Source organism: Balaenoptera musculus, chromosome 6 (genome assembly GCF_009873245.2).
Source record: "Balaenoptera musculus isolate JJ_BM4_2016_0621 chromosome 6, mBalMus1.pri.v3, whole genome shotgun sequence".
NCBI classification, from domain to species: Eukaryota; Metazoa; Chordata; class Mammalia; order Artiodactyla; family Balaenopteridae; genus Balaenoptera; species Balaenoptera musculus.
The window spans coordinates 85,267,083-85,289,582 of record NC_045790.1 but is presented as its reverse complement, the minus strand read 5'-3'; the positions used below and the strand labels follow the sequence as shown (position 1 = coordinate 85,289,582).

Below are 22,500 nucleotides of genomic sequence, written 5' to 3'. Positions count from 1 at the left end.
GCCATGCTTGTGGAAAGGCAGGAAGTCTTATGCAGCTTGAGCAGGTAGGAGACAAGATAAGGAAGACAGTCTGGGGCCTAACATTGAAGGATACTGAGTTCCCGAATGAAGAAGCTGAATTTCATGGTGAGCTACTGAAAATTGTTGAGGAATGGGGTGATATGACTAGAGATGAATTTTATATAAATAGATCAGACATGAATAGTAGTTACAATGATTTGGAGGGAGTGGAGATAAGAGGCCAATTAAGATATGAGTGAAAAAGTATAGGCAAAAATAATGACAGCTCTAATTAGGACAACAGCAAAAACAGAAACAATGCTAAGAGCATTGTGTAAACCAGAGAATAGAAGTTCATCAACATCAGGAAGACAGAATAAGAAAGCTGGAAAAGCAGACTGAAAATAAGAAGCCATGGAGAAAAAAGGAAAAACTAGGAAAGGACCATGTGAAGGAAGCCATGGGAGGAGACAAAGTGAATCTGGAATGACAGTACAGTTTGAGTGAAACCTTCTATTGATAAAGAGAAGGCTAAGGAGTCCAGGAAAAAGGTGACGGATGGATGGACAAGCGCAGAGACAGTGAAATGAAAGGCTGAGGTTGTGGTCACATGGCTGTTTCAGAATTTCATGCTTTAGAAGTGCAATAGGGACTTCCCTGGTGGTCCAGTGGTTAAGAATCTGCCTTCCGGTGGGGGAATGCGGGTTTGATCCCTGGTCAGGGAACTAGGATCCCACATTACTTGGGGCAACTAAGCCCACGCGCCACAACTCGAGAGCTGCCATGAAAGATCCCAAGTGCCCCGCGTGACACATCGAAGACCCGACACAGCCAAAAATAAATAAAAAAAAAAAAAAAAAAAGAAGTGCAATAGTTCTAGTTTGTCTAGAATCAATCAATACCATCATTAATAAGCATCAACTTGGACCAATTTTGACTCATAAATGTTATGTTTTTATCAATTTAGCACTACCAATAGAGAGACAAGATCCACCTAGTGATCTCTCTTCATCTTCTGGGATCCTTCTTCTATCCTACTCCACAATACTTCAAAGTATTCTTACAATATCCTCCATCTCTGACGCTATCCCTTCACACTTGTTTCTTCCAGGACCTTCCAGAAAACACAGCACTTACTCATTTGGGATATCTCCCTCATACATATCAGGATATCAAAAATTAGACCCAAGCCTTACTTGGAGAGCTCAAATACACTTAGCTTTCATTGCTTTTCTGTCTTTAAAAATTCATGACTATATGTTTAAAATACAACCTGATCTGTGACTTCCCTCCACCTCTCAGAGTAGACATAAATTCTCTCAGTACATAAGTCTTTTGCCAAAAAAGATATTGAGAAGGATTCAAATCAATTTGGAAATCACAGAACTTCTGGAATTTCCTGGAATCTTTAAGGAAGGTCTTATTTTGTTTGTTTGGGTGTGATAAACTCAAAGGCAAATGGATCTCACTATCTTGTTTCTTAAAATAATCAAGCCTCTTATTAGAAGCATCACTTTTAAATGTATATACATCGATATGTACATATATACATATACACATGGTTATTTTTGTTTCTTTTTTAATACAAAGATTGGATTTTATAATACCCATCACTTGAGAAAAAGTACCCCATGGTCATTAAGACTGCCAACTTTGGAGCCAACTCACAAAAGTTTAAATCTTAGTTCTAACACTGAGTATTTATGTGCCTTGGAAGTCATTTAGCCTCTCTCTGTTTTATTTTCTCAACTGTGAATTGATACTGTGATATTTGAACGAAATAACACATGCAACTCAGAATAGTACTTGGCACATGGTAAACAATATATATGTTTTAGCTAATATTATTAATTTTCTTTTTCCACTTGCAAAAGGATAAAGGATATCACTCCAGGTGAATAAACATAAACCCACATTTTTCAAAATGGCAAAGTGGCATATTCCAATTTATTTAGTGTTCCATAATTTATTCAATGCCCTATTGATAAGTATTCAGATGTGTTTCCATATTTTAGCTACTAAATGCTGTATTTTTGGAAATATATATCCTTAAAAATGCATGCCCTCATTTCCTTAGGATATCTTCTCCAAAGTCAGATTACTGAGTGACAAGGAGTGTGCCTTTTCAGTTTTGAGAATATTTACCAATTAAGTCCTAAAACTGTTGTAATCATTCACACAACCATCGGCAGTGTACAAAGTGTTTTCACACATACACACACACACTTGCCACCACTGAATAAAAACAATATTTAAAACTTTTACCAGTCTGATGGTTTCAAAATGGTATCTTGGTTTTTACCTGCTTTTCTCCATCTACTAATGAAATTGAACTTCCCTTGGTATAGTTATTGGCCATTTGCATTTTATGTTTTATGAGTTTCTTCTTTGCACCCTTTGCTCATTTTACTATTGTCTATTTCTTATCATTTTGTAATGCTCTTTAATTGTATGTTTATCAACCCACTGTATGCCGTTTGTACTCCTAGTATTTTCCTATCCTTCAAGGCTTTATTATCCATGTATTAATGAACAGTGACTCTTTAGACAGTGGCTCTGAATCAAAATCTTTCCTGGCCTCTGAGGATTTGTGGCTATTGATGTATGAGCGTTCAGTGCCAATGCATTAGGAGATATGCATGTTTCCTATTATAAAATCAATGCTTCTAAGAATCTCCCTGAAATGAGACAGCACCACATCAATCTTCATTCTTTACCTTAAGAAGAATAAACCTTTTCCTGAAAAGGGATATCTGGTTCATTCACTATCTCATCATGAGTCCCATTTCTCCAGGACAGCCTTGTATCCCAAAGCATTGTGTTCTCTGATACCTTATAGGAATATACTAGACTCAGTAAGAAGTGTGTACCTCAAAGGCTCTAGGATCCCTATAGTTTTCAATTAGCTCGAGGTATACCAGGTGTATCTTACCTCAAACACTCACTAGATCAAGGACCATGCTATCTCATGTCTATATCTTTTGTCTTTCCAATGAAATGATAAGCTCAGTTGTCATTTTTCAGTTTGCTTTTCAGAATCCCCAATGTCTTCTTGGACACAGAACAAGGTTATCTGGCATTTCTCCCTGTGAGTAATGATCTATTTATGGACCTGTTTCTCTGGCACATTTCTCCCGACACAGTTCTCAAGAAACAGAAAAAGAATGAGTGAAACTGGGCCAAATGGCTTCCCGAGCATGGCAAATAAGATGAAGGGGCAGGTAGTTCACTCAGTTAATCAACAAATATTAACTGAGTCTCCTCTGTGGAACAGCCTAGGTGCCTACCTACCAAGACGGTACAATTTGAGGAGAATCACAAGACTCACCTAAGCTAAAGGTCCTCCCTCAACAATAAAGATTCAGTTCCTAAAGATCTTAGTAACATCTTAGTGAAAATCAGTAGTCTCAGAAAAAGAAACACATGAGAGTAATCAAAAGCAGTGAGAAGAAAAAGAAGTGGCAGGGCTGCTCCAAGGTAGGACAACATTCAAGACAAACTCCAGCATAGATGTATTTGGAGACAGAATTAACCTACAGCATGACCATTATAAACATATATATATATTTTTAAAAGTACAAGTACTGAGCATTGAATGGTGAGGAGATCCCGTGGTTCAGACTTGAGAGCGGATTTGTATTGGCTACAATCTACAATGGGGTTGAGAAATGAAAAGAGAGAGAAACTGAAGCGATACCATTGTAAGAGTAAGTGGAGACTGCTCGGGCTGATGAAGGACAGGAAAGGTGTGTTCCTCATACAAACCAAAGAATGGCCTCTATGGCTAGGCAGAGCAGGATGGAAGACAAATATCCACACACTGCCCAAAAGACAACTTGATTGGCTTAGTGCTCAGATATATACTTAACCTTCTCTTTGTGATTTCATTTCTCAAAGAATGGATGAACTCATTAAGTGGACTCCTATTTTGTAATTTATTCTGATCAACAGTGATGTGGGATGAGAGAAATATCCTCAAAATAGGAACATGAGAGTTCACTGTAGCCAAGGAGGACTATTTTAAGGACTCCAGAGAAGAAAGGAGCAAAATCCCTTAACCTAAAACTCTAGAAATGGTTAAAAGGACTAGGTGTATATATATGAGAGAAGGAAAGTCTCAAGAGTAAAGATATGACTAGAAAAACTATAAATGATTCTGCTTGGGAAGGAAAGAGGAGATATCTAGAGAGACCAGGGTGATTACACAAGTTTTCAATAAGCTCCACTTTGAAAATCATATACGAAAAGGGATACATACATAAGATAAATACATTAAAATAAAATAATTACAAGAATTTGTTAAGAACAGTAAAAGCAAGGATAAACTAAGGGAACTAAGGGTTGAAAAAATTAGGGAAGACAAGGGGGGAGGTTATTGGCTTTGGTAAGAATAAGAGAGTTGATGAATGGGGGCAGATGATGGAAGAGAAAAAAATGGAACTTGTCATTCTTCTGCTGCCCTGGGTAGGGGTATGGACTTCAAAGTTGTCTGGGGGAGAGCTGGGAGTCATGCGTTAGGGATCAGCTGCAGGGGCTATATAACATGGACAAGAGAGTAGACAGAAGGAAATGCAAGGGAAAGGTAGCTCAGAGACAAAGGGCAGAAGACCGGGAAAATGGCAAAGGAGAAACTATCCTGGGTGAAGTCCATATGGAGCAACTGATAAGGTGAAGTCTGTGTTTAGCAGGCCCTCGATGTAGTGCACTTATAAACACCAACACGCTTAAGAATGTATACATTGGGTTTTGTAGGAGTAACCAATGTTGGAAGAGCTATGATTCTTTGTTCACTTTCAACATGTCTGCCTCTGATGGGCATTGCTGATATTTTGTCCGAGAGTAAGGAAAAAAGAAGGCAACTGACATTATTGAGAATAAACAATATGCCAGGAGATTTACAGACAGCTCAGATACTTCTTACAATAATCATATGAAGTAGGTGTTATTAGCCCATTTTCAGGTAAGAAAATTGAAGGTGAGAGAGATTAAATATTTTGCCCATGTCAAAGCTAGTAAAGCAGAACTGAAAATCATCTGCTGGACCCCAGAGCCCATGCTCAGCTCACTATTCTAGACTACGTCTCTGGGGCAGTACAAGGATATCACATTCTTTAAGCATCAAGTGGCATAATCCTTTGGGGCAAGCCTTTTATCTGACCCTGTCTTGCTAAAATATGCTTCTTAAGAGCAATCATTTGGAATCTCTAACCCAGCACATTTTTGGCTCATCCTCTCGCTTCCAATGTCCAGCTAAGTTGCTCCATTAGACAACAGCTTCCAGCTCTCAGCTCAGGGCAATCCCATCCACTCATGACTCTTTTGGTTCACTTACTCATTCACTTACTCTTCCATTTATTCACCCATTCAACAAATATTTCCTGTATACTGAAACATGTCTAATTATTAAAGAAAAGGAATGTGTCTAGTTTCAGCTGTTGCCTAACAGTCATTAAGTCCTCAATCAGCCTGTCCAGGTCTCGCCTATTCATCCAGTTGAATTTTCCTGGTGATTTTCATCAAAATGGTTTTGGTTTCTCTAACTGTACAGAGGTATAAAGGGCATGACACCCTTACTTTGTTTTTGAATTTGATGCTTTCAAACCACACAGCCCCATCTGGCAAAGCTTCTTCTTCTATTTTAGGTTCATGTGAAACAGCCGATTCCTTCTGGATCAGCTCAGACCCCTTATTCAGTTGTCCTCTCCATTTTCCTTTTCTGCAAGCAGCCCCTCCCTCTACCCACCTACTTTTTAAAAATCAAGAATGAGAACCTTCTCAACTCCTCTGGATAATCTCAGACACACTACATATTAAAATGGGAACACAGAAAGCATAAAGCTTAATAGCTTTAGGTAAGCAATTTGGGGCAAACGAGGTAAAGTGATTCCCTGTATGAATGCCAAACGTGTACTCTGTTTACAATAGAACACTTCTGAGTCATCCCAAAGAGAAACACATCTGATCTTGGGTGATTTACATCCTCAGCCAGCACGTGTATTTCCATCTGATTGATACTACATGCTTTGTTCTTCAATTGCCAAATGAATAGTAAAAAATTGAGCCCTGCATCCTTGGAAGAATTACTTCATCTCCCTTCATTTTCTATAAAATGATGGCTGATGGCGCTGAATTAGAAATAATATTCTAATAAAACACTTTTGCAGAGTTTTAGAGTTTACCCTCTCACAAATTATCTCAAAACAATTCTTTATGAGTTACCCTTGTCCTCATTTTACAAACAAACAATTAAATCTAGAGAGATTAAGAAAACTCTCAGGTCACACTGTGAGTAAGTGATGTAGTCAAGGCTAAAACTCAGCCCCTTTGATTGAAATCTCATACTTTCCACTACATTCCACCATTTCCAAATGATCTTTATGTTCTCTCTCAGGAGCTGGGGGTGGGAATGGGCTGCAAAGTTGTCTGGGGGGAGGAGGTGGAGTCATGTAGTAAAGACCACAGCAAGGACTGTCTAAAATGGGAAAGATGGCAGACAAAGACAACTGCAGTGGAAAGGTAGCTCTGGAGAAAAGGGGTTGAAGCCTGGGAAGCTGTCAGAGGAGAAACTACCAGGATGAAGTCCATATGGAATAATTGTTAAGGGGAAGTTTATGTTTCATCTCCTATAATAATGGAACAATTATTCTTTTTAACCTATGTTTTAACAATATTTAAATCACCTTGATTTATAAAATATTACCCAAGGAATTGTAATTTGATAAAACTTCTTTTTGGTCAAAAGTATAATCACTGAAGTTACAGCCATTTCCTAAACTCAAATTGAGAAATAATTCTTTTGAAGAAAAAGAAAAGTCCTCATTTCTTCCTTCTGGATGTTCAGGAGCAAGTTTACTTGAAAGCTGAATCTACCTTAAAGGTAACTTATCATTATTTTTAGGATGGAGGTGGAGTGGATCTAACACCAGGGAGAGAAAAATGAGGAAAACTTGGTGGGTAGATATTTTCTTTGCTATTGAAGGATGTGACAGTCCAGAAAAATACCTTGACAGAAAGTATCCCTGGGGTGGCCCTATATGCTTTCCGTGAGAACAAGAGGAAAAATAAGCCCTAGTCTCATGAATCTTCCCCTTGGATCCACTAACAACAGAGAATCTTGAATTCAAGGAAAAGGTAGAGGAACAAAGATTTATAGCAAAAGTGAGATCTGAGAGGAAGAGAGGGGAAAGATCCCCTCTTGGTGAAAGACTACGAGGAATTTTCTCTGCCAGATGCCCTGTTAGAAAAGGTACTAGTGATATGATAAATTCTGATTTATTCTCTAGCGACTTTACCCTTCTTATAACACCAGACAATCAGTTCACTCAGTTCTGAATGTTTAGATTTCTCTTCTTTCAGTTCTTTTCCTATAAAATCTATTTTCTCCATGTATAAAGGTATAGAGTTTAGGTTTTTATCACTTGCCTCAAGGCTGGTTGTCCTGAAGACTCACACAGAATGACAGCCTTTAACTGGCATATTCTCTTTTACATAGTTAAACTTTCCAAGAATTTTACATTTCCTTTCAATTCGTTTTGGTAAGTTTCTTCTAAATAGTTGATATTTAAGTGAGTGAAAACTTCTGCTCAAAGCAAAAGAACTATAAAAAATCCAATAATTGTTCTCCAAGGAAATCCACAGAGGTCAAGACCTGGCCTTGCGTGTTCAAGCAATACTGCCACACCTTTTACAGCTTCTCCAGGAGAAAATCCAGGACAACTTCAGGGCAATCCTGTCCCCCACAGAGCTGCCTCTGGCTGCTGTGCCCCAGATCACACAAATGCAACAAACCACACAGAACACTTGTCAGCATTGTACTCAGAACCGAACCTAGTAATCAGAAGTAACTTCACATTTAAAGATCCCAAGATAACAAGATTTCCTATACAAATGTACATTTCTTCAATAGTGGGTCACATATAGAGGTAAGAAGGTGCACATGCTAAATATTTTTAGTTTTCCAATCTTATTTTCCTTATAAGTACCAGTCTGCGTCCAATTTGCTCATTTTGTTGTAGTGCTATACAAACGAGTCTCTATATAAAATGAAGCTAGATTTCTTGGGCATCATTTAATTTCGTCTTCTTCCACATGAGCTGTACTCCTTAGCCTGGCCAACTGGCCCCATATAGCTAAAGGGAGGCAGAATCTGGCTCAATCTGTTTAATGTTTCAAGTTGTCTGCAATGAAATGATCTCTTTCCTGCAGAAGTAAGCTCAATGGCATGTGCCCCGCCCACCAGAGCCCTCTGTGTCTGAGAGCCAGTGATTGCAACTGAGACACCTCTGCCTTGTTCAGAGCAATCCTCTTCGACCACTCCCTACCTTGGGCCTCATTTCCCAGCGTACATTCCCAGATCTGCCGAGCTCTGGGTCTCTGGAACTATCTCACATTTTTAGATGTTTTCTCACTCTCCTGCCTTTTGGACTTGGTTTGGACTTGATTTCTACTGGTTTCTTAGATCTACCCTCAAGATGTTAATTATTCTTTACATTTTAATTCATTTATTCAATAAATTTGAATTAAATTTATAGAGTGTGACAGGCACTCTTCTAAGTCTTGGGGATATAAAAATGGACAAAACATGCAGAATCCCTCATCTTGTGATGCTTACATTCTAGTAGGAGACAGACCACAAATAGATAAACAAGTAAACATATATTAAAAAGCAAGGTGGTTTAAAAAAAATCACGGTGGTAATCAATACTAATGAAGAAATTTAAAGCAGAATAAAGAGTTAAAGATGAATGGGCTGGGTATTTTAGACAAAGCGACCAGGGAAGGCTTATGTGATGACATGTGAGCAGGTGTATGAAGTGGAGAGAAAGAGAGATATGTAGATTTTTGCAAAGCAGGCATTCCAGACTGAGCTAACAGCTGGTGCAAAGGTCCTGCGATGAAAGTATATCTGAGTGCTTGATACGCACCAAGGTTACCTTCTCTGCCTCAGCTCTCAGGATCCTGGCCAACCACAGCTCAGATCCAATCAGCTTCTATCTTGGGTACATCTATTATGGTCACCAACAAGAGGAAGGAATGGAGCCCTGGTGCTGCAAAGGAGAGGCTGGACAGCTTCTTGTTATATATGGTGTGAAAGGGGAGACTCCAACACTGAGTGAGTGACTGGATTCTTGCCATCCACACTTCAGGTTCTATGAGTCTATGCAAGCATACATATATGTCTACATCTAGATAATCTACCAGTACTTCTGAGGAAAGTGAGACTTAAAGCACATATTTAACTAGGAGTGATTAATAATGCTGTCTTCATGTGTGAAAAAGGCACACATTTTCATCAATTCCCAAGCATTTCCATGAAAGTAGAATAATGCAAAGAAAAAGGGCTAATACTTATTATTTAAAGCAGGGCTTCAATGTATTGACCAAACCCCTCCATTTTCCCACCTCTTGCTATTCTCCAGAATTCCATGGTTCACCTCTGAAGGTGATATTATGACAAAGACTTGACAAAGTTTGGGAGTTACCAGCATAATGAGTCATATTTTCAGATGTTTGGTTTAAGTCTTATTTTTTAAAAAGAAGGAGGTTAGAGTGTTATGAAAGAAAATGTGACAACCCAGTAAAGCTTGACATCTAAGTGGTTCTGAAGGCTATATCTGTTATACATCTTGTGTATCATAAACAATGAATAATAGTAGCTACAATTTCCTTAGTCCTTATTATGTCCTAAACTCCATGTTAAAGCAAGTAATTTATTTATTCCTTACAAAATCTCTTTTGGGGCCGGAGTACTTTTACTATCTCCATTTCACAGATGAGAGATCTGAGACTTAAGAGAGACCAAGGGATTGGCCTGACATCACAATTTAAGTGAATGGCAGAGCTGGAATTAGAACCCAGGTCCATCTGACCCCATAGTCCAAGCTGTTAACCCACCACGTGACCCTGACACCATAGCAGTGAAGGATAATTAGAGTATTCATGCCCCCATCATGGAGAAAAATCATCAGTTAATATAAGGAAGAGTTCATGCCTTGATTAAACTTGGAAGGTAAAATGCACTTAGTTTGGAACTCATTCCTTAAAGTTCAAGATGGCAAGAAGCAAAACTGAAAATTAAATCTCTGCTAATGTGTCTAAAGAAGAACACTCTCTTTAGGTAATGTGGCCACCATCCCATCTCAACATGGTCAGATTATTGCCTAACTTCAAAGTGTTACTGAAATGGGAGACTATCAGGCCATGGAAGAGGCAAAGATGGAGCTTGGGCAGGGGTTAGACAGGCAGGGAGGATGAGGATGGGGAGGCAGTACCCGCAGCAGCTGGAGGGTGACCATATTTACATAAAGCATGAGTTTCAATTTGCTAGAGAGTCACTGGTCAAGCTAGTGTGTGTGAAGTGAGTTCCCTGGTTCCCTCTTCTGGATGTGAGGGTGGTTTTGCAGTCAGGTGTGATGGAATCAGCGCCGGCTTAATAGGTTGGAAACCAGCCTGTCCTCCCAGCCTCTCCAATAACCAGCTGTGGGACCTTGGACAAGTCACTTAACCTCGATGGACCTCAATTTTCTCATCTAGAAAAATAAAAACAATTGAAATAGACTAGCCCTTCCAGCAATTCTGTGAATCAAGGAGAATTTATTCTAAATTTATGCCATTTATTAAGTTCAAATTAAGTTCCCTCATTATTTTATCTCTTGCTAGATAGATGGTGAGCTCCAGAAAAGCACATGGTATAGGGTGGCTACTAGAAGGAGCTCAGACAATTCCTCATTGACTGTATCTACAAAATATATATGAGGACAGATGGCCAAAGGACCCTAGGATATGTCAGCTGAGCTCTATTTTAGGATGGAAAGCAGCATTCATCCTATTCATACAACAGTAATATTTACCAAATGCTTATTAATCTAAAGAAATTGTTTTCATTTGAAATTGTAATTAAAAGTAAATGATAAAATAATATGTAAAGTATAACCCCACCTTTAAAGAAAAAAGAATAACATATGTAAATGTTAATGGACCAAGAATGGAGGGACATACATTAAACAACTGACAGTCGTCTTCTGGGGAAGAGGCTGGGGCAGAAATATGACTGATTTTTACTTTCTACACCATGCACTTCATTATACCTGCATTTTGTATAACACTGCAGTACATATATAATTGGTTTGGTTTTTTGATTCCTAAAATACTCTAATTGCTCCAAACTATCCCAGCTAGGAATTGTGTCACATGTTACAAGTCAGCCCATGTAAAACACTAAAACCAAAAGATTTTCTCAAACCTAGAGATATTGCCTTACATTTACACTGAGGGGAAAAAAAGACAGATAATGTTTTTTTCCAGTTAATACAAGTTTGAATGAAAAGATCTTATATTTTTTTTCAGTTCCTGTGACCCCCAGGAGAGAAGGCTGTGGGCTGATTATTAGAGCATGTGAGTGTGTGGGTTTGCCTGGAAGCGACAGCTAGCAAAGACTGGGAGATGGGAATAATGATAAAGCATGCTCAGCTTGTAGAGCTCTGAGCTGAACAGCATTACTCTCAACCAGATTTTATTTCTTGTTAATTATATCTGATTCCACTTGATTGCTGATTTCATTGAATTTCAAATGTTCTGCGTGGGGGTCAGGGCTCCATGCTACTCATCAGAAACGTCAATAAAAAAAGCACCCTAGGGCTTCCCTGGTGGCACAGTGGTTAAGAATCCACCTGCCAACACAGGGGACATGGGTTCGAGCCCTGGTCCAGGAAGATCCCACATGCCGCGGAGCAACTATGCCCATGCGCCACAACTACTGAGCCTGCGCTCTAGAGCCCATGAGCCACGACTACTGGGCCTGCGAGCCGCAACTACTGAAGGGAAGCACCGCAATGAGAAGTCCACGCACCGCAACAAGGAGTAGCCCCGCTCGCTGCAACTAGAGAAAGCCCACGCGCAGCAACGAAGACCCAATGCAACCAAAAATAAATAAATAAAATAAATAAATTTATAGAAAAAATAAAAGCACCCCAGAAACCCTGACTGTCAGCTGTGCAAATACACTACCCCTCATCATGACAGATTTGCTCCAGTAATTATGATCACCTTTTCATCAGTCTGTGTCTGTGAGCATTTCTGGAACACTTGATGCCATAATACCCAAAGAAAAAGCCTTCTCTAACATAATGGAGGTAATATAAAATATGTGTTTTCATGTCATGTAAAAATTTATGATATTCACACAAAGAGGGGTATTTATTTCCTATGCATATACACCTCTGCTTTCTGTTGTTATTGATGAATGGGAAAAGATAAATGTACCATACAAGGAGGAAATAATAGCAGGAATGGGAGCTAACTGCTGATTTTCCATTCAGCAAACCCAGACAAGCCGCTGAAGCCCTGCACCTAAGGCTTCAGTGATGGCAGGAGGTGATTAGGTGATCTGTCATCCCAAGCCTTGGAGAAGCAGAAGGATGAAGTGGGAGGAGCACAGTCTTTAACTCAGACCTGGGTTTGAATCCAGCTCCAGCTTTGAGAGCTTGGGTAAACTAACTCACCTTTCTGAGACTTGGTTTGCTCAGCGGTCAAATAGAAAGATGAATACCTATTCCAGCATGCTGTAGAAATTAATGAAATAATATACGTAAAGCCCATTCTAGACTTGAGAGCAATGCCTTGGATGGTACTTAGCAGATATTCCCTCAAAATTTCCTCTCTTTATCTCTTTTTCTCCTATCCATTAATGTTTCTTTTCCTTCCTTTCCTAGTTTTGGGGCAGAAATGGCCAATTTTTTTAACCTTCTGACTTCAAATCTTCAAAATAGGCCAGCAGTGCCATAAGCCAAGACCCGCCAAGTTGATGAGTAGAATAATTTTCTCCTTTTTCCATCTTGTGTCTTCAAAAAACTAAAAAATATAGGCATATATAAACAACCACATACATAAACTTAAAAATGAAGACAATCTCTACATTGTCCCTTGGTCCTGAGATAGATAGATAGATAGATAGATGATAGAGCTTCTTTCAACTTTTATTTTTTCCTTTTGGTCTTGCTTTTATGCTGTGAATGTAACATTTACTAATTAGCAGATCAGCCAGGTCATGAAACGTTTATTAACAACTCATACCACCATGCTAAATGGTGTTTCCTTTGATATTTTCAGTTAGGGCCCTTGCCTTCCACAGTGTAACTGCATTCTTACACCAGTGATGAAGGCTAGGAAGTGGAAATAACGGAGCCAGGACTAAGGTGAGGCCAGAAAGGTACTTACATTGGGCACAAAATTTAAAGGGGTGACCAAAAACTCAGTAATCAAGAAAAACAATATTTTAATGCAATATTTTAAAAAATTAAATTAATGCAAAAAATCCATGTGAATAAAACCTAAAAATTTTAAATAAAGACAGAAACCAACCCTGCAATTACATGACTCTGCCTCCCTCAGCTCACCCTGATCTAGGCCCTGGGTAGACGCTGCATCTGAAATCAGGAGCTGGGGTTCTTGGCTCGGTTCTCACACTACTTAGCTCAGGCGAGTCACTGAACCTCTCTGGTTCTCAGTCTCCTCATCTTGTTTCACTTAAAAGTCTGATTAAAAAATTTCCAGTGAACCTCTGAACCTGAAAATTCTATGATTTTCTATAACGTGAAGCTGCATGACTGGGGCATCAGCAATGACTCAAGAGGACAAGATTCATTCACTGTCAGTCATTCAATCCAAAAATGAATTACAATCAATCCAATCAATTGCTATGTGACGAGCACTATGAAAGGTGCTGAAAATACAAAGTTGAGGACAATAGAAATACATAGAAAGGGAAGCCAACCTTACTGCTAAAAGGTCAGGACAAACTTCCCTAGGAAGTGACTTTGACCTAAAGGACCAAAGGAGTTAGGCAGGAGAAGGCAAGGAGGAAATTCCAGAAAGAGAGAACAGCATGGCCAAAGACCAAAAAGTGAGAAAGAAAAATCTCAGTTGGGGAAATGTAAGAAATTTAATCTGGCTGAAACATAAATAGGATGGATGAAACAAGCAAACAAAAATCAGTCTTTGATTACAGAGCAATAATAAAAGTATTTGGCAGAGTGTAATGCAAAAAGCACTGGGTTATGTTCAAACCTAAGCTCTAGTCACTGCCCTGTTGCCAACTAGCTAGATGATGGGGCTTCCATATCCACTGGGGATTCTATTTTAGAACACAGTACAAACCTTTCTAAGAAGGAGAAAGCCTTTTAATTCCCAAAGAATGATGCAAACCTCACATCTGAGATATTTAGAGTTTACATCCCCCAGTACCAAAGCAGTGCTGTAATTAATACATGTAGTCACTTCCCTGAAAACAACTTGCTAAACAGCTAAGTACCTGTTGTGTGATGAACTGAGGCTGAAGAATGAGAGGACAAGCCTAAGGCAAACAAACTTTCATCTTCCCAGACAGGCACAAGGAGGAGGCAACTAGGCAAATGTTATAGGCAGACACACCTAGGCTTATGACGGTGGAGTTGGTCTGCCCCTGCCATGTTTGTGTCGGTTGATTTAATTCCTGCACTTAGGAAAATAGGATTAGAGCCAGCTATTTATTAACCAACCAAAATAATTTTTTAAACAAACACTGAGGTCCACAATCTCTAGAGTCCTGAAAATGAAGTCAAAATTTTATTTTTAACCTGACTGTTGTCACACATAATACCTACCATTTATTGAGCACTTACTCTGTGCCAAGATTTACAAATGTTAACTCATATAATCCCCACAATTCTATGTGATGTGTTAAGATGGTTATCTCCGTCTTAAGAGCGAGAGTAATTTGAAGCACAGAGAAGTAAACTGTGGCCCAAAGTTGCATAGTTGATAAGCAGCAGAGCCAAAATTCAAATAGAACCTATCTAGCCCCAGAGTCTGCACTCTTGGCCACTGTGCTACATAAACAAGGTTCATCATCTACGTTTCCCAGTGACACCTTAGCGCGCGGCAGTCAGAGGCTCCTTATGTTTCCAGGACTCTCAAAGATCTGAACTCTCTGGGCTTTGGTAAGCACCTCCGTCATTTAGTTCTGGGGGAGAAGAGCATGAATCCATCTTTCCACGCTCTTGGAGAGAGGCATCCTTTCTCCTCCATCTCTTCTCTCCGGCTCTCATTTCCCACACGTTTTCTCCTCAGACACCAGCTCTACCCATCTGCTCCCCATTGATAAAAACTGCATTTGAGGCTCACTGTTCCTTCTCCCTGTGGTCTCCTAACTCCTTCCCCCACCCGACTTCATAAATGACTGACAGGTACGTCTCGCCTGGATCTTGGTACCTCCCATTCCCCACTGAATTCCCTGAGATACGGCTTCTGAGCACGTGCTGTACTAAAACTGCTTTCTCTATGGTCACCAGGGAACTCCTTTTCATTGCCTTTTTTTTTTTTTTTCCAGTTCCCTACTTTCAATCTTTTCAACCTCTCTGCACTTAAAATCATCCTGGTAATTTATACCTTGGATGAGGAGAAGGAGTTTGTAGGATTATTAAAATGGGCTTGGTGACCTGATTCTGCCACTTCCTCATCTGGTAATTTTGGACAAGCTATTGGAATCTCTCTGTCTGGGCTGCCTTGGCTGTCAAATGGAGAAAAGAACTGCAGGTGGTGTGGGGATTAAATGAGATTCCACATGTACGCACTCACACAAGGCCTGGCACATAGGTAGGATTGCTTCTGTGAAGTCTGACCACTCCTTCTCATGATTCTCTTAGGCTTTTACTTTCACTCCAGTTCTTTCCCATATTGTCTGAGTATTCTATGGTACCTGTTTCTCTCCTTAACCCCTATATTTTGCTAAATGCTGAGATTTAGTCTTTGGCTCTATGGTCTCCTGTTCCCCATCCTCTCCCTTAATAAAAACAGTAGTTGGTATTTACTGTGAAATCACTACATGCTGGAATCTGTACTATGTGCTTTCCAGGATGTTCCAGTGTTACCCCAAAATCAGTTCCCCACAAAACAGCATTGAGCCTTTCACTTTTCTGAGCTAACCTCTCTCCTCATTCCTCTGTCACCTTTCATCCAGCTACCAAAGTTCAAACCCAAAGTGCTATCTTTGGTATCGCTCTTTCACCCCTGTAGTCAACCTGAAACAAATTCTCATGTTTTATCCATTCTGAAATCTCTTATTGGGATTTTAAGATGGGAACTCAACAAGCTGTACATTTAAGATTTTCCACTTCCAAAAAAATTAAGAAACAAAAAAAAATTTATTTTTTGCACTGACAAAAAAAAAAAAAAAGATTGGAACTCAACACACTCAGGCTTGGCTCAGTAAGGGACCCAGTTCCTAGGGCTGCGTGTTTGAAGATGGGAACACGGGTGGTCTGGCCCTTATCCCAGGATGCCAAGATGCTACGAGCTCTTTAAATGAGACTTTGTGGCTTCCAAACTCCCTGGCCCCAGATTATCTTAAAAGTTTGAGCAAAGCACATGAAATCAGGAAATTCTGACAAGTAAGGGGGGAGAAAAAGAGAATTCACATTTACTGCCAGCCTACTGTGAATCAGGAACTGTGCTAAATGCTCCCAAGATGAGCCAATAATATAATTTTTAGATATAAAAAATGTGATGTCACAATGTTGCTTTCTTATTTGCACTTCATAGGACAGTTTTTCATAAAGGCAGTCTTCCTGGGTCATTTTGTCACTGATCTCCCAAATGCTGATCACCTTGGAGAAATGGAAGCCATGATTTAGCTTCTACTGTTCTAATGCAGGAATCATTTCTTCATGACCGGATTTCCTCATTCATTAATTTAATCATTCATTCCACAAATATTTATTGAGTCCCTACTCTGTACCAAGCCTGTAATGAATGCTGGAGATGCACCTGTGAATGTCTTTCCTTCCAAACACAGGAAAGAGAGCTACGCAAGTGAATTCTAGAAAAGTAGAGGGTAGTATGGGAACACACAGAGGAGGCCTCTTAGATTAGCGAGGTTGACTTTCTCACTTGTCTCTCGGACATATCTCCTCCTCTCCACCCCCAATGCCACCATCCTCATCATTTCACGCCTGTATTTCCACAATAAGCTCCTTGCCTCCAGTCTCACCGCCTCCAATCCATCCTCCACACTGTGGTCACAGCTATCTTTCTCTGATGCAAATCTGATTATGTCTCAAACTCTCCCAACCTGCAAACTCTTTCCCAGCCTTTCAGATAAAACTGAAGCTCCTTTGCTTGGGATATTTCCATTCACAGTTGATCACTGCTTATTTCTCTGGCCTGATGGTTTGCTACTCCACAGAGCTAAGAACCCACATCTCTCACTTCATCCACACAGAACAACTTCCAGTTCTCATATAGCTTTTTTTCTGCCTGGAAAGCCCTTCTCTTCTTGTCTTTCAAGACTTAGGTCACCTCAACCACCCTAAGAAACCTTCTTGATATTCTTAATCTCCTTTAGGTGGATGCCCTCTCCTTGTGTTTCCATAGCATCTTGGGCATATCCCTATCCAAACACTTACTCCACAGCATTAGTTGTTAATTAGTGTCACCTAGCTGCTGTTCATTTCTGTATCCACACTCTAGTACCCTGTGCTCTAGCCACATGGGATGGCTCATAGTTACCCTAACTCATCAGGCACACTCACATGTTTCCTCTGCTGGAATGTCCTCTCTATCCTTCCCTGCCTGGTAAAAACTATTCATTTTTCAAAAATATCTCAAAGACCGTCTGGTCAAATCCCATAGGGGAAGAAAAAAAAATCACGTACATGTCTACTATTTGCACTTGATTTACCCTACCACTATAACAGTTAATCAGATTGTATCATAGTTAGCTAAATACCTGTTTCCCCATCCTTGAAAGCTCGGACTATTTTTTACTTCCTCGTGTTTTTCTTTCTCCAGGCTCCAGCACATAATAAGTTCTGATGTGTGTTTTCTGAATGTTGAGAAAAGGCCAGGAGGGAAGATGGAGTATATGGCATGCATGTTAAGAGTTCACAGGACAGTACAAACCTATCTTACTCTCTAGTTATTTCATATGTGTTAATTCTGTATTGACAACTAGATTATAAACACTTTAGGGGCCAGAACGATGTTATACATTATTATATGAACTTCAATGCTAAATATGGGATAGGTGGTCAATAAAAACTTGAAAATAGACTCTAAATATAATCAAAATGAATTGAACTTGCAGATGTAGGAAGAGGAAATACATCATAAAGAAAGAAAATAGAGCTCTAGTAAAAAGCAAAAAAAAAAATCTTAATCTTTTCTTGCCAAGATTTGCACTGAAAATGATGTGAATATTCACCATGCAATAAAAAGGGACATATGCTGACAATTATATTTAAACCCCCACTAGGCCAATTTCAACTTGAAAATATTTCTGGAAAGGTCTTTACTTCACCAGTTGTTTGAAAAAAGAAAAAAATAATAACTTCAGATTTCCATCTTACTGAATGCTTTTTAAAAATTATAAAAGTGAAGCTGTTTTAATAATATGCATCCCTTTCCAATTCCCCTCTTTTTTTTTTTTTTTTTTCCTTTCTCAATAACTTCTTCACCTTTGGCAACGTTGACTTATGAGTCAAGGTCTCTCTCATAAGTGAACTTTCTTAATTAACCTCATGTATATCATGCTTTCTCCCACTTAAAAGAAGTTACAAAATGTTTAAAATTAAAATTAAAAAAGGTCCCCAGAGCAGCAGTGAGATGGCCTCTGCAAGTCAGCTTAAAGTGAAGAGAATACTCTCTGGCAACCCATAGTCACAAGTACTGGATCTGAGCTTCTAGTGTTTCCTTCTGTCAGCATCAACTCGGCTTCCAGGTTCCCCACATACACTTCTCTTACAAATTCAAGCCTCCTAAGGTACAGAACCCACCCACCCCCCAAATATACCTGTCTGCCTACCCCACCTTCCAGGTGTGAACAAAACGCCAAAGCAGAGAATTGAACATGGTATTTCCTAGACTTACAGAACTAATTTGTGATTGTGCTAAAGGTTAGCTCAGGAATAGTCAAGTCTTCTATTCTCCAGATGTGACATTCCAGAAATCTCCAAATTAGAGTCCCACCCGATGAATAAAAGCCACCAACCACAGGAGAATTAAGAGGAGGGGTAGAGGAATTCAGTGAAGGTTGCAAGGGTACCTTGCTTCCCACTCGACCTCTTCTCGCCTCAATTAGCCTCTAGTTGCTCCTCTCCTAAATAGCCATCATCTGTCCCTCTTCCAATCCCCTTTGTCCCAGTCCTGGATCCCTCACAGGCTGACCAGGCTCCGCTGTTTCAAAGGACCATTAGATTTGAGGCGATTCCCAGGTGCCAGCAGGCACTCCGCACTCTGAGACCCCACCCTAATGCAACTGGCATTTTAGGGAATCCTTTTCTCGGGACCTCTTCCCTGGGACCGAAGAGAGATTCAGAACGGTGCTTGTCCACCAGCTGGATACCAGGCTGCAGAGAATCTCTCCCACGAAAGAGGTTAAAAGGGAATACGGTATTCCCACAAAGAAAAATAACCCAGAATCCTCCACATATTCCACATGTTTGTGTCATAAAACCCCGGGGCAAAAATAAAGCCCCAGCCACGCCACAGCAGCCCAGCCCAGCTCCCAGGGCTGCCGCCTCGGTGTGCGTGAAGAGAACACCTTCCCGAGGGAGGAGAGATCCCGGCGCCCAGCGTTTCCAGAAGGTGATTATGGCAAAGCCTTTTAGTAACTCATCACTCATCCCCGCACTGGCCCGAGCCTCCCCCCGGCTCCCGTGGCACTGGTGCTGAATGAGAAAGCCAGAGGCTGCCCCTCCAATTCTCCAGGCGACACCCGCCCCCCCCAAACTACGAGGCGCCTAGGCTGCGGGGTGGGGGAGGAGGAAAGGATGACAGGTGCCCACGCCTGAGGGAAAATCAAAGGCCACGCTTACAGCCACGGCTGAGAAATCCCTACCCCCGCCCGGACGGGAGGACTTGGCCCCAGCCACCTGCAGGGCGCCCCCGCCCGCACGCCGGCTCCCGGCGCAGCCTGTAATGCAGCCAGGAGGGTGGAACGGGACGGAGGGAGCTTCCACGCCCCCTTTGTCTCCACGTTTCCCAAATGACAGGGGAGGAAAGTTTACGAGCAGGGAGGGTGTAGCTTTCCGCTGGGTCACTCTGACACCTCGCAGGAGACGACCCTTTCTGGGATCGCCCTCTTCCCCTGCACCGCCCCGGCGCCGCCTTCATCTGCACCTTGATGCCCGCAAGCTGGGTTTGGGCCACCTGCGCCGCAGCTTCCAGCGGGGAACCTGACCCGGCCGCCCGGGCGTCCCGGAGCTGCCCGCGGTTGCGGGCGCCTCACTCACCTCTCTCGGCGGAGCCTCCTCCCGTGCGCCCTACTGGGCCGTCCGGCTCCCGGCAGCGAGGTGCATTCAAGCAGCGGTCGGAGACCCGCTCCCCGGGCTCTGCTGCATTCCGCCTGCGTGGGAGATCCAACCGGCGAGCGCGCGGCGCGGGCGTGTACGCGTGTGTTTGTGCGAGTGTGTGTGTGCGTGTGTGTGTGAGAGTGTGTGTGTGCGCGCGCGCGCGTGGGGCGGGGAAGCGCGGGATCACGGATCCCCCTCAGCGCCCATCCCGCGCTCTGCCTCCTCCTCCGCCTCCTCCTTGAGCTGCAGCTAGCATAAGGTCCAGGTTTCAGGATCTCCCGTTTGTTTAATGAAAGGAAGGAGCAAAAGGCTGGCGGGGGAGGGGGGCGGAGGGGGGCGTGAGAGAGGCGGGGGAGGGCGCCGGGCTGCGCATGCTCAGAGGGGGACCCTGAGCGCTCACTCCCGAGCGCAGGCAGAGCGAGGAGAGCTTGGGGTGGAGGCGAGCTAGGCTCTGCCCTCCGGAGCCGCAGGGGGCTCAGCGGGGTTCCCGGAAGGCAGCTGGGAAACCCAACCGCAAAGGGGCGCCCTGCGTGGGGACTCCCTGGCGCCCGCGGTGCCGGAAGCCGGTGGCGGGATCCCGACCCATCCTTGGAGACAGTTTCAGCTCCGAGTCCTCGCAACGCCTGGCTCTCCTCTCCGTGTATTTTTAGTGCTTGGCCGGGGTTCCCGTGGACCGCTCTGTGGCCTCTGCGCTGCGGGGCACCCAGGTGCGTGTCCCTAGTAGTCCAGGAGGAACCACAGGCAGCAGGTCGAATCTGAACTAAAACCAGTTTCCTGATCCGCGCTTCTTTTTTCCCTCTCCCAACTTCCACTCTGTGAAGAGCAGAAAGAGGCATCTGTCTCCTCGGGTCCCAAAACAGGTTTGCTGGGGCGAGGGTGGGGAGGGGCGCACGAAACCCTCTTCCAAGAACAAAGCGGAAGTGGAAGGAAGGTGAGTCTTGGAGGGCTCCATACTCAGTCTCCTTTGGTGACAGGGTTAGATGGAAGAGACATTTGCTCTATTCAAGAAGGCCAAAAGAACAATAGAGCCATTGTCCCCCTTGCCTCGAATGCCAAAGCGCCAAAGCAATCGTTCGCAAGTGGGGATTCTGGCTACTTGGTAAAGTGGAAGAACTGTCAACGCGAAGAAAGTCCAGTAAGAGAACCTGAGCCCGCTATGGCGATGGCGCAGTAACCTGAGGCCAGGGGAGACGCTGCCTGAGAGGCTTTGCTGGGTGAGAGGCTTTGCGAGTCAAGTGGAAACTCTTTTTGGTGAGATTGTTCTATGAGCAAAACAAGCCAGTGGTTAAGGACACATTCAAGAGCTTCCGTTTTCAACCTCCTCCGTGTTTGACCACCCTGTCTTTCCCCCCCCATTTTCTCTCCTACAGAAGAAAAGCCATCCCAAGCAGGGAACTCCCTGTAAAGATATTATTACCTCCTGTTTGTTCAGTTTTGGTCCCTCCAGAAAAGGACTACCTTTTGGTCACCCCCAGCATTGGCGGGATATAAGACAGCCTACTCTGTGCAAATCTTTTCCAAGCTTTCATTAAAGTTCACCTCTGAGCATTTCCACTATGCACTGCAGACGAGCAGATGCCTTCCTGCTGAACTCTGACCCCTGTCCCATTCATCTTCCCAATAATAATGCCAAGTGACACTAGAACAGCAGGACAATTAGATAAAACCCTAGAGCACACCCAGAGGAGAGAAAACAGCGTGTCTAAATACCACCAACAAAAGCAAAGTTTAGGAGAAAAGACATAGAAAAAGGAAGGAAAGTAAGGATGAGAAAGGGGAAGGTTTAAAAAGCACAAGTGCCCTAAGTGTTAGTGGTTGGTTCCTTCTCTCCACAGCTCCTTGAAAGTAGAATTGCAGCATCTCTTTGCTTGAAGAACAGTGAGTCTGAGTGTCTACCAGGTAGGGGAGATCAGGTTCTTCTGAAAAACAGCGGAGTCCCTAGAGTGAAGCACTCACAGTTCTTGGGGCTCCTACTTCCATGCCTATTTTTTTCTCAGGCCTTCCCTTGGGCACCAAGCTTCTTGGAAGGCATCCACAGATCTGCTTGTTACCACTTTCCCTTCAGAACAGTGAATAGCATTCACTGGAATTTCAGGGTGTTGGTGTAGGCAGGGCCTTGAGGCAGGAAAGCCATTCTCCCTGCCCTGGCATTGTGTAAGCCCGAGATGAGTGAGGG

General features: G+C 42.2%; 1 protein-coding gene across 3 annotated transcripts in view; it reads right to left on the bottom strand.

The window, feature by feature from the left end:
• PLPPR1 (phospholipid phosphatase related 1) overlaps nucleotides 1-20,590 on the bottom strand; it is a 278,398-nt gene extending 257,808 nt beyond the window's left edge. For all 3 annotated transcript variants that reach the window (XM_036854367.1, XM_036854370.1, XM_036854366.1), the window contains exon 1: nucleotides 20,265-20,590. The gene's annotated coding sequence lies outside the window, so the exon portion shown is untranslated. The remainder of the gene's footprint in view (nucleotides 1-20,264) is intronic.
• Nucleotides 20,591-22,500: the final 1,910 nt, after the last annotated feature.